This window comes from Mus caroli, unplaced genomic scaffold (assembly GCF_978045245.1).
Source record: "Mus caroli unplaced genomic scaffold, Mus_caroli_1 scaffold_18, whole genome shotgun sequence".
Lineage (NCBI taxonomy): Eukaryota > Metazoa > Chordata > Mammalia > Rodentia > Muridae > Mus > Mus caroli.
Genome location: NW_028227273.1, coordinates 33,524,438 through 33,536,703, shown reverse-complemented (window position 1 = coordinate 33,536,703; position 12,266 = coordinate 33,524,438). Strand labels below are relative to the sequence as shown.

The 12,266-nt window shown below is 34.7% G+C and overlaps 1 pseudogene; it reads left to right on the top strand.

The window, feature by feature from the left end:
* Positions 1–336, top strand: part of LOC110284318 (rRNA 2'-O-methyltransferase fibrillarin pseudogene) — a 942-nt pseudogene extending 606 nt beyond the window's left edge.
* Positions 337–12,266: the final 11,930 nt, after the last annotated feature.

Here is a 12,266-nt window from a genome sequence, read left to right as displayed (position 1 = left end):
TATTATTCCTGTAATTGAAGATGCTCCTCACCCTCAGAAATACGCATGCATATCACAATGGTGGATGTCATCTTGACTGATGTGGACCAGCCAGAGCAAACCAGGATTGTGGCCCTGGATGCCCACACCTGTGGAATGGAGGACACTTTGTGATTTCCATTAAGGCCAACTGCATTGACTCCACAGCCTCAGCAGAAGCTGTGTTTGCATCTGAAGTGAAGAAGATGTAGCAAGAGAACATGAAGCCCCAAGAGCAGCTGACGCCTGAGCCTTGTGAATGAGACCACACTGTGGGTTGTAGGTGTATACAGGCCACCTCCCTACACAAAGAACTAGAACGCAAAGCTGTCTATATTGAAGAAATGTGTGTTGCTATTGTTGAACATGTGGCTTTTGATTTTTGGGGGTGGGGGAATTGTTTTGTTTTTTTCTATTAAAAGACTCCTCTGTCTCCCCACCCCCGCCCCCCCCCAAAAGAAAAGAAAAATGTATCATGAAAGTAATGTGCACCAGAGCAACCACTAGGTGCATCACCAGACTCTACCTGCCTCCAAGAGATTCTTGGTCTTATTTGATCCACCACTTCATCTTAACTTGTAGTGTATTGGCACACGTTAATCTGCTGAAAAAAAACAAAAAACAAAAAACAAAAAAACTTTCAAATCTTACAGTTTTATATCTTATTTTAATCTTTAATTTTATTCAAAACATGTTAACATCTAGATAAGATTTACCTTTTAGTTTATAAATAGTTAACATTCTCTGATAAACTCTTTCTTTCATCTGTATTTGTGTAAATGCATCTGGTAGAAATGTTATGAATGATGACAATAGTGAATATTATTATGATATAATATAATTAGTTGGTCCTATATTTTCCAGTGAAACTGAATTTAGTGTTTGCCTTTATTGTCTATTTTCTCTTGGGCTCTTGGCCACATTAGCAGTGTTGTGCATAGTTGCATTAAATTCAATCAGATTGTGGATGCTTGCTCCCACAACATTTGTGCCACTATAATACCAGTGTATCTTTAAGGCAGCTCACCACTGTAGAGTGAATCATTTGTAGCTACGTTGGTGTTTCTCTTTCTCCTCTAGAAGCATGCAGAACATGTTCTAGTAACATAAGCACTAGGAGTAGTGGTGAAGCCTCTTTATAGTCATTAGCTCTACTTCTCCATATTCAGGGGTAATAAAAAAGATGTGTGCTAGGCGTGGTGACACATGTCTTTAATCCCAGCACTCTGGAGGCAGAGGATTTCTGAGGTCGAGGCCAGCCTGGTCTACAAAGTGAGTTCCAGGACAGCCAGGGATATACAGAGAAACCCTGTCTCAAAAAAAAAAAAAAAACCAAACAAACAAACAAAAAAAAAACCCAACCAAATAAATAAATAAATAAAAATAAAAAAGAAAGAAAAAAGTGTAACTGTTTTCTTTAACAATAGGGAATTACCAACATTTTTCAGTGAGAAATTAGTAGCCTTGGAAATATCCCTGCGATGATCAAGGATTCCTTGAAGCCCATTCAGACAATAACTCAACTATACGTAACTCATTTCTGGCACTTGGCGGCATTAAATGTATAGTTGGGACATTGTCTCCTTCATTGTTTGGTGACAGCATTTAGGGTTTTTCCATATATGTATGCATTAGACAGTATATTTTTTCTATATGGTCTTTCAGATGGCCTTTAGTGTGAATTGTTCCTCCTCATATCCCCTTGATTTCCCAGGCTTCATTCTCTCTTTCTCTTTCACCATTTAGTCCTCACACTTTCATCTTCCACCCATTCCTTCTTAACTATGCATTCTATTTCCCATTCTTTGTAAAAGCCCTAATCCTGCCAACATCTGTGGTTATATGAATTGTAGCATGCATATTAAGGCTTCAAAGCTAACATTCACATACAGGAGAAAACACACAATGATTGTCTTTTTGAATCTCTGTTTATTCATTCAAGATGATATTTTGCTAGCTTCATCAACTGCACTGTGAATCTCATTAAACTTGCTTGATGATGTAATACACATTTCATAAAAATTAAATTAATAAATCCTTTATACATTTATCTACCCATAGTGTTTTAATAAGGGGTGTGAGGATATAGGTCAGTAGTAGAGCATGTACTTTGCATGCAGGAGGCCCTGTTCTTAACTCTAGCACAAAAATATGAATGAATTCATGAATTAATGCTGTTGCTACAAACTACACTTAATATAACACTTTCAAGTTTCATTTTTTCAAAATTGCATTGTATTATTTAGTGTTTATAAATACAATTCAATTGTGCATACACACCATATTTTCATTACGCATTCATCAGTTGATGAGCATTTACCTCGATTCAATTTCATTACTGTTATTGGTAAAGCAGGAATAAACATGGACGTTCAAATATCTCCATGTTCGATTATAAAGTTCCTTTGGTGCGTACTTAGGAAGAATGTTCCTCAGTCATATTGGAGTTGTACTTTTAGCTCTCTAAGAATCATCCACACTGATTTCTACAATGTACATAGCACTTACCCTCAATCAACAGTGAATTAGGGTTCTTTATTCCAAAGTAGTATTTGCTGTCATTTGTTTTTATGGTGATAACCATTTATGACTCGGATGAGATGGAATCTCCATGTAGTTTTAGTTTACATTTCCCTGAAGGCTAATGCTGAACACTTTGAAAAACATTTATGGGCTATTTGCGTTTTATCTTGTGAGAGTGTTATGGTCAATTCATTAGCTCATTTTCTGATTGTCCTGGTCTTTCATTTATGGGAAGTTTTAGATTTTATTTATTTATTTTTTGTGTTGTCGTGTTATTAACTCATTCTTACATGTATAGTTGATAACCATTACCATTTGTTCTTAGTTGATTAATTTACTGAGAGACTAAAGCCCTATTTATATTTTCATTTAGAGTATTTTCACTTGTTTTTTTTTTTCTTTCAATTTCAGAGTTCCTGTCTTACATTAACTCTATTTCAAGTTTATTTGTTTTAGGGTGAGAGACAGGAAATATCTCCATGTTTTTATATATGGATACCCAGTTTTTCTTGTAATATTTCTTAAAGAGGGTGTTCTTCTCCAATGAAAAAAAATTTTTTGAATTTCTGCCAAAATTCAGAAATACATGTTTACATCTAGATATCCCTTTCTGTTCCATGGATCCACATGTCTGGTTTAGTCCACCAGTGTTCTGTTTTTATCACTGTGCCACTCAAGTGTAATGGAACATTACTTAGATATTATTTGATTTTGAACAGTCTCACTTAGTTGCCCACACTTGGCTTGAATGTATAATCTTCCTGCATCAGCTGCCTGAAGAATAAGGATTACAAACACAGGCTACAAGATCTTGCTGCTTTGGAAACTTGTCACATCATCTTTGGGGAGGATTCAACCTAAAACAATATCAATTAAATTAATAAGTACCTATGATATACTTAGTGTTCATTTTTTAATATGCACTACTTTAAAACATAATAACCCATGAAAGATACTTTATCATAGACCTAATATTTTTACTTCTCTATATTTGAGATCAGAAAGGTTACACAGCAATGATTGTCACTGCTGCTTATAATGAACACTATTAATTTTACTGTCATTAGTGTTGTTGTTGTTTTTTCTTTTTATCTCTTTTGCACAAACCCTGCACTTAAGGGAAAAAACCAAAACAAAACAAAAAGAAAGATAAAGATTATAGGAGGCTGAGAAATTTAATGATTGCTGAAATTATGAGAATCAGTCCTCCCAGGGAAGAAATCCCCAACTGTACTATAAGATGATGTGATGATCCCTAAACATATATTTATTTGTTTAACATTAAATGGATTCTGCAGAATATCTAAAACCATATCTATAACTATTTATCAATACTCTTGAAGAGCAAGTGGTTATGAATTTGAAGGGAAGTAAGAGTGAAACATGAAAGATTTTAGAGGGAGGAGAAAACATGGTAGGAATATTGTAAAAACTCATATATGAAATTCTCAAAAAGTTGTTTTTCTGAGATCATATACCTAAGATTAATTTTTAATATTAGCAGACTTTTATTACATTTAAAACACATCTCAACACTTTCAAATAATCATTAAGTCTCTCAGTTCCAGGGAAAACTACAATGGTCCCTGAAATGAATTTGAAGTTTGAGGAAAGATTGGAAATATTTTCAAGTGTTAAATTGAAAATCAACTTCCACAGTACCCTAATGGGAAAATAATCTCATCAAGTTTATTAACACACGTTACTGACTGTCATAGAATTTTACTTTACCCAATGAGATGTAAAGCCGTGAACTTGATATTTCAAACTTAATACTCTGCTTTCATATGCATACATCTACTGAAAATGAAATAGCAGAATTTGTGATATAAGTAGGTAATGAGAGCTACAATGATAGTTTTAAATGTCAAATGTAAATTACTGAGCCCAAATTTACAGAAGACTTCACTGAGCATTTGTTAACCATTGAAGCAAGATAAAAGTAACCAAAATACAAATCTGACAGTAAATAGAAAGTGCACACAGTATCACTGAAGATTTTGAGAGGAACAAGCAGATTATCTTGTTTTTAAATGTTAATTTGTATTCCAAGATTTTATAGCTGTTAGATTTCCAAGAAAATTACTTAGTTTTAGAATATTTGTTCTTAAGATTCAATGTAATATACTGAAGAAGAATGTAATATTCTGAGACTGTATACAAGTAGTTTTTGGCTTTCAATAATGTCCTGTATATTTAAGAGGCATTTAACTATTATAAATTATTTTGATGACTTAAAATGTCAATACTGAGTTGTATATTTTAAAATAAATTTTATTAGTTTACTTTCTAAAAGAAAAAAAAATAAGTGAAAGAGCCCCCCCCCAAAAAAAAAGTCCTTTTAGGCATTTTAGAGAAACAAAAATCATAAAATCATAACACACTGTGTGCACACTGAAAGTATTCATATGTGTAGAGCATATGTAGATATTTATATTTTAAAGTTCAAGTATGTACAACAGCCACGTCTTTTGTAAAACACAAGATCACAGCTCTAGTGAATACAGAGAATTTTGGTTTTGTAGGATGTTAAAAAGGACAAGATTTAGTATTTTTTTCTTTTACTTACTCATTTGTATTTGTTCTGAAATCCAGAAAAAAATTAGCAACAATATTTTAAAATATATCTTAAAACAAGTACATTGTTTTGGCTTGACTCATAGTCTACAGGAATAGGGAATATTTTATGTAATTGTTGGTACACACTTTAATTCTTTTTTTTTGGGGGGGGGGGTTAAGAGACAGGGTTTCTCTGTATAGCCCTGGCTGTCCTGGAACTCACTTTGTAGACCAGGTGGCCTCGAACTCAGAAATCCGTCTACCACTGCCTCCCAAGTGTTGGGATTAAAGGCGTGTGCCACCACACACGGAGGTACATACTTTAATTCAACATTAATCTATTACTTATAAACATCATCATATTAACCTCTCTGGAAAATACATAAAACTATGTAGCAGTGGATATTAACTATCTTTGGGGTATCAAATTGCTGTAAGACTAGACACATCTTCTATTGAGGGTAGAAAAGGTAACTAAGTAGAGGAAAGGTGTCCTAAATGCAGGCAACACAGTTAGAGAAGTCCTTTGCTCCTGCTGTTAGGAGCCCAACATAACTATTGGGTCCAACAGCTACACAGTTATTACATATGTGCAGAAGGTCTAGGTCTGTCCAATGCATGCTCCCTGGTTGGCTGTTCAGTCTCTATGTGTCCCTTTGGCACCAGATGTGTTGTGTAGGTGTTTATTGTGGTATCCTTGACCTCTCTCATTCCTACAGTTCTTTCTTCCTCTCTTTTACAAGATTGGCCAAGATGCCTAATGTTTGCATGTGTGTCTCTGCATCTGTTTCTATCAATGTCTGAGTGAAGACTCTCTGATGGCATCTCTAGGCTACTCTCTGCAAGTATAGTAGACTGGCATTAATACTAATATGGAGGGATCCCTCTTATAGCTCAGGCCTCAAGTTGAACCAGTCAATGTTTGGCCATTGCCTTAATTTCTGCTCTATCTGTACTTCTGCAAGTCTTGTAGGTAGGACAAATTGTTAGTCAACAGTTTTGTGCCTGGGTTAGTATCCCAATCCCTCCAATGAAAGTGTCACTGGTTACAGGAGATAAATGGTTTAGGCTCTATAACTACCATTGCTAGGAGTCTTAACTAGGTTCACCCTCATAGACTCCTGTTTGTTTCTATTGTTGTAAGTTTCTAGCTAGTCCCAAAGATGACCCCAATTCCAGTTGTTTCTAGTACTCTCAGCATCCATCATCCCTGACTTGATCCCTTTTATTTCCATCTCTACTCCCAACCTATCCAGTCCCCACAACCACCTAAATATCTATTTTATTTTCCCTTCTCAGTGAGATTCACAGGTTTTTTTTTTTGTTTTGTTTTGTTTTGTTTTTGTTTTTTGTTTTAAGAGAAGGAAGAATTGAAAGGGGGTTGGGGAAGTGGGGAGGAGAGAAAGTAGGGAGAAATATCATTGGGAATGTAAATGTAATTAATTAATTAAAACATATAGTGATGATGGTTTTCATAATTTACTATAGCATTAATACTTTGCACAAACATTTGTTAGGAAGACTAACTACATAACTATTTTTTTGCAGCTGAGCACTCATAATCTACAGATACATTTTTTTGAGAAAACTAACTATATAATTATCCTGTTAACTGGTTGATCACATTTTTGTGCTACTCTTATTGGTCTGAAATAAGTTATTGAGATGGATTCTAATAATCTTAGTTGTATAACTCATGAAAAGTAGTTGAACACTTTGTATTCTCAGTTTCTTCCTCTATAAAATGGAATTATTCATGTTGCATTTATCATGTTCCTTCATCATGTAAATTAGTTACTTCCTTTGTCATTTGATAAGTAAGAAACTCAATTAATTAATTGAGAAAATGACATTTAATTATTTTTTCTAGTAATGACCTGAAGCGATATAATTAAGGAGACATGTCTAAATCTTACTGAGTGCACATGATTGTATTCTTGTTTGCTTGTTGTTATATAAAAAAAAAAGACTAGGAAATTAGGATGGGTATTTTATCTTCAAATTTGAAACTTTTATTATCAATTTATTTAAAATATTCTATTGTTGGTTAAAAAAGACAATTTCTTATTACTTTACATTTGATTCAGGAAAATTTATCTTTGATCTTTTCATAGAAATGATATTTAGAGCAATGAAAAGAAAATAAAACTGACAATACCACTTTGGTTTGGTTGCTGGGCAACGGTTGATGATCTTCCCTTGCTGGTTGCAATCTACCCTTTCCTATCTTGTGCGGATAGTTGTCTTATTAGGAGAAGTTTCTTTTACAATTACTAATAGATTTCTGCAGAGGAAGAGGCCAACAATAGGGAGTGTCATCTCGTTCTGAAGCACATCAATTCAACCATGTTTCAAACAAGATTAGCAACTGTAGTGGTCCCTTATGCAGAATATGGCCAATTAATTTTTGATTAGTTGATATCAGCTATAAATCCATTTTTCTCTCTAAAGACCTTTTTTTTTTCTTTGCTTTTTTTGGTAGATTTGGCAGTACTTTAAAGGTGTAGCTGGTGCTGGAAGGCTGTAAACCAAATGTGACTCATCAGCTCCCATGCTGGCAGAGTTGGAGTCAACAGGCTGCATGTCAATAGTTGTCTGCCACATTGCACCGTATTTTAGGTTCCTTTATAGACTTCAAAAGCAAATAAAATTGGTTGTCCATATAAACTGGTCAATCCTGAAACACAACAGCAAAACACACACCGCAGGTTGTAGTTTTATATTTTAGAGTATGCACATGCTCTCATACACATGGAGACGTGGTAGGAGTTGGAAGGAGGGGACTTAGGAAGACCTGGAGTAAGAAAAGGGAAGGGGAATATGGTGTAATTATATTTAAGTAAAAATGGAAAATAAAATAAATTAAAAATATATAAAATGAAATCTTGTGAGGCTGTGACAGTGCCTGGAAAATACAGAAGTAGATGCTCACAGTCCTCTAATGGATGGAGCACAGGGCCCCCAGTGAAGGAGCTAGAAAAGTACCCAAGGAGCTAAAGGGGTCTGCAACCCTATAGGAGGAACAACCAGTACCCCCCCAGAGCTTGTGTCTCTATTTGTATATGTAGCAGAGGATGGCCTAGTTGGCCATCAATGGGAGGAGAGGCCCTTGGTCTTATGAAGATCATATGCCCCAGTACAGGGCAAGGCCAGGGCCAGGAAGCAGGAGTGGGTGGGTTGGGGAACAGGGCAGAGGGTGGGTATAGGGAACTTTCAGAGAGGAAACTGGGAAAAGGGGATAGCATTTGAAATGTACATGAATAAAATATCTAATAAAAAAGACATTTTTAGAGGTGCTACATCACTCCATACCCAAATACCAACAGGAGAGAGAAGGTCTCCCAGGAGTGCTAACAAGCTTGTGAGCACAGGTAAGACCACCACTTCTGCTCAAATTCCTGGCCCAAGAGGGACTTGCCCTGAGCCATCAAGACACAAAAACCAAGGAACAGCTGGTGACAGGATCATTCTGGTTCCTTTAACATCAATGGACTCAATTTCCCAATTAAAAGACAGAGTAACAGACTGGATATGTAAGCAGGAACCAACATTTTGCTGCATACAGAAAATGCACCTCAGTGACAAAGACAGACACTACCTAAGAGTAAAAGGCTGGAAAAAAATTTCCAAGCAAATCATCCCATAAAACAAGCTGGAATATCCATTCTAATACCAAATAAAAGCAACATTCAACCAAAAGTTATTTATTTATTCAAAAGGATAAAGAAGGACACTTCATACTCATCAAAGGAAAAATCTGCTAAAAAGAACTCTCAATTCTGAACAGCCACGGTACAAATGCAAGGGCACGCACATTCATAAAAGAAACGCTACGAAAGCTCAAAGCACACATTGTACCTCACACAACAATAGTGGGAGACTTCTACACCCCACTCTCACGAATGGACAGATCCTGGAAACACAAACTAAAGAGAGACACAGTTAAATTATCAGAAGTTATGGACCAAATGGATTTAACAGATTTCTATAGAACATTTCATCCTAAAACAAAAACATATACCTCTTCACAGTACCTCATGGTACCTTTTCCAAAATTGACCACATAATCAGTTACAAAACAGGCATCAAAAGATACAAGATTGCTATAATCCCACACATCCTATCAGATCACCATAGAGTAAGGCTGGGCTTCAATAACAATGAAAACAGCACAAAGCCCACATGCACATGAAAGCTGAACAACTCCCTACTCAATGATAACTTGGTCAAGGAAGAAATAAAGAAATTAAAGACGTTTTAGAATTTGATGAAAATGAAGGCACAACATACCCAAACTTATGGGTCACAATGAAACAGTGCTAAGAGGAAAGCTCAGCTCCGAGTGCCTCCCAAAAGAAACTGGAGAGAGTATACACTAGCAGCTGAACAGAACACCTGAAAGCTGGAGAACAAAAAGAAGCAAATAAACCCAAGAGGAGTAGACAGCAGGAAATAATCAGACACAGGGCTGAAATCAACCAAGTAGAAGCAAAAAGAACTATTCAAAGAATCAACAAAACCAGAAGCTGATTCTTTGAGAAAATCAACAAAATATATAAACCATTAGGCAGACTAACCAGAGGGCACATAAACAATATCTAAATTAACAAAATCAGAAATGAAAAAGGAGATACAACAGAAACTGAGGAAATTAAAAAAAAATCATCAGATCCTACTACAAAAGACTATATTCAATAAGACTGGAAAATCCAGATGAAATTGACAATTTTCTATACAGATATCAAATACCAAAGTTAAATCAGTATCAGACAAGCCATCTAAACAGTCCCATAACCCTTAAAGAAAAAGCAGTCATTAAAAGTCTCCGGACCAAAAAAAGAAGCAGTCATTAAAAATCTCCGGACCAAAAAAAAAAAAGCCCAGGACCAGATGGGTTTAGTGCAGAGTTCTATCAGACAGACCTTCAAAGAAGTCCTAATATCATTACTCTTCAAACTATTCCACAAAATAGAAATAGAAAGACCACTACCCAATTCATTCTATGAAGCCATAGTTATACTGAATATTCTCCCTTGGAGATGGAAAGGTTTCTGTCTAATCAGGAACTTTCCACAATTTCCTTTCATAGAGGACATAGAGATTATTTTCTAACTCTTTCATGTTTAATTTTCCAATTAGGTTTTAAAGCTGGTTGAGTTTATATTAGTATTAGCTTCAGGAGATATCATATATATTTAAGAGGCATTTAACTATTATATGTTATTTTGATGACTTAAAAATGTTAATACTGAGTTGTATATTTTAAAATAAATTTATTAGTTCAATAAAAATAAAAAATATAAGCCAGGTGTGGTGGCACACGCCTTTAATTCTAGCACTTGGGAGGCAGAGACAGGCGGATTTATGAGTTCGAGGCCAGCCTGGTCTACAGAGTGAGTTCCAGGACAGCCAGTACTACACAGAGAAACCCTGTCTTGAAAAACAAAAAACAAACAAACAAACAAATTAAATAAATAAAAATAAATAAACAATAAAAAACTATTAGGAAGTCATTTTATAGTCACTTATAATTTCTTTATATGTGGTAACAAAATTCCAATGACCAGTTTATTGAATATTTATCCTATTCTCAATTATTAATTGAGACTGTGTTTACAGTCTAGTCTAGAAATAAATTATGGGAATATAACTAATTGTGTGTCTTTTACAAATATGGAATCAGTTGTTGTAATAGATAATAATTTTGATTTCATATTTCATATTGTAATTTCTCATGTAGTGGGAAAAATACTATAAGTTACCCCAGGTTTCTGCCTTAAATGATAGTATATTAACCCTGACATACTTAAGACGTCTTATGGAACCTGGCTGATATTCAAGTGTTTTTAAAGCATATTTTTGTATTCAACTTATATAAGATTGTAATTGTGGAAAACCTACACTGAATTTACAACAGTAAAAATATAAATTGCTAACACAAAAAATGGTTCTTGCCTTTATTTAATATTAACTATAATTTAAACATTAATGTAATTCCCAGAGAGTCAAGCAGATATACCATGTAACAGTGATAGGAAGACCTTTCTACATGTATAAAAAATAAATGGAAAATAAAAAGCCCTTAGAAACACAAATGGTGACACTGAGAGACTGATGCATTTACTGGGATTATCATTTTCAACAAAGCTGATAGGAACATTTATTGAATTACAGATATCTTGTTAGCAGACTTTGCTGTGAATAATTCTAATAGAGAAAATTAAAGTCTGTTCTTAGCATGACAATCTATAGCAGGATAGCTGTGGTTTCAAAGGAAGCCAGGACCTTGCAACTTATCACGGAGCAGAAACCACTAAAACAGAAAGATCAGACGATGAAATATGAGAAGCTTCAAACAGACCAGCAGAATAAACTGTATTATTGATTTTCAAGCTCCTTCTATTATCATTTTGGTCAGTTTATATGGTATTCTGAAACTCTGTTTTTGCTAATACTATAAAAATTCACTTCAAGAGCATGATAGAAAGTCAGTAATACTTTAAGACTTTTATCACATTAGTAACTTTCTTATGATATTAGAGATTCAGTAACGGACAGAAAAGTCACTGATCCTATAGCTACATCGCTAATATAATGCAGCACTTACCACCATGACATGAAATATGCATTTCACTTTGATGTTTTAAAGCTTTCAATTTTTCTTTCAGTCCTTGGAGGGACTTTTCTTTTAGGCTTTTTTTTGAATAATAAACATGCAATAATGTATAAAACTTCACAAATAGTAAAAGAGGAAGGGATTGATTTTTTTCTACACAGAAGAATATAGGTCATCCAAGACATATCCATGCCTCCGATCATGCAGCAGAGCTTTCATGGTGCCCTTAGATACATAAAGACAATAGCAAAAATACGTTATGTTTAAACTTCTGATGTGAATGTTGCTTAGCTGCATGCTATTTACTAACTTAATGTCAGTGACGTTCTGAAAAGTAATTGCAAAATTAGAAGGAGCGAGTAAATGCTCTAAACATATGTTCTTGTGTTCAGTGCATATGGGATTTATTAATAAATAGTAAAGTGACAATTGAGGTTCAGCCTTAGCAACCAGTACTTGATTATGTTTCACAATGTGCATGTGTGATAGCTACACCAAAGATATGTAGCCCACAACAATAAGCTCGTCTCTCTTTACATATTTTCAGTAG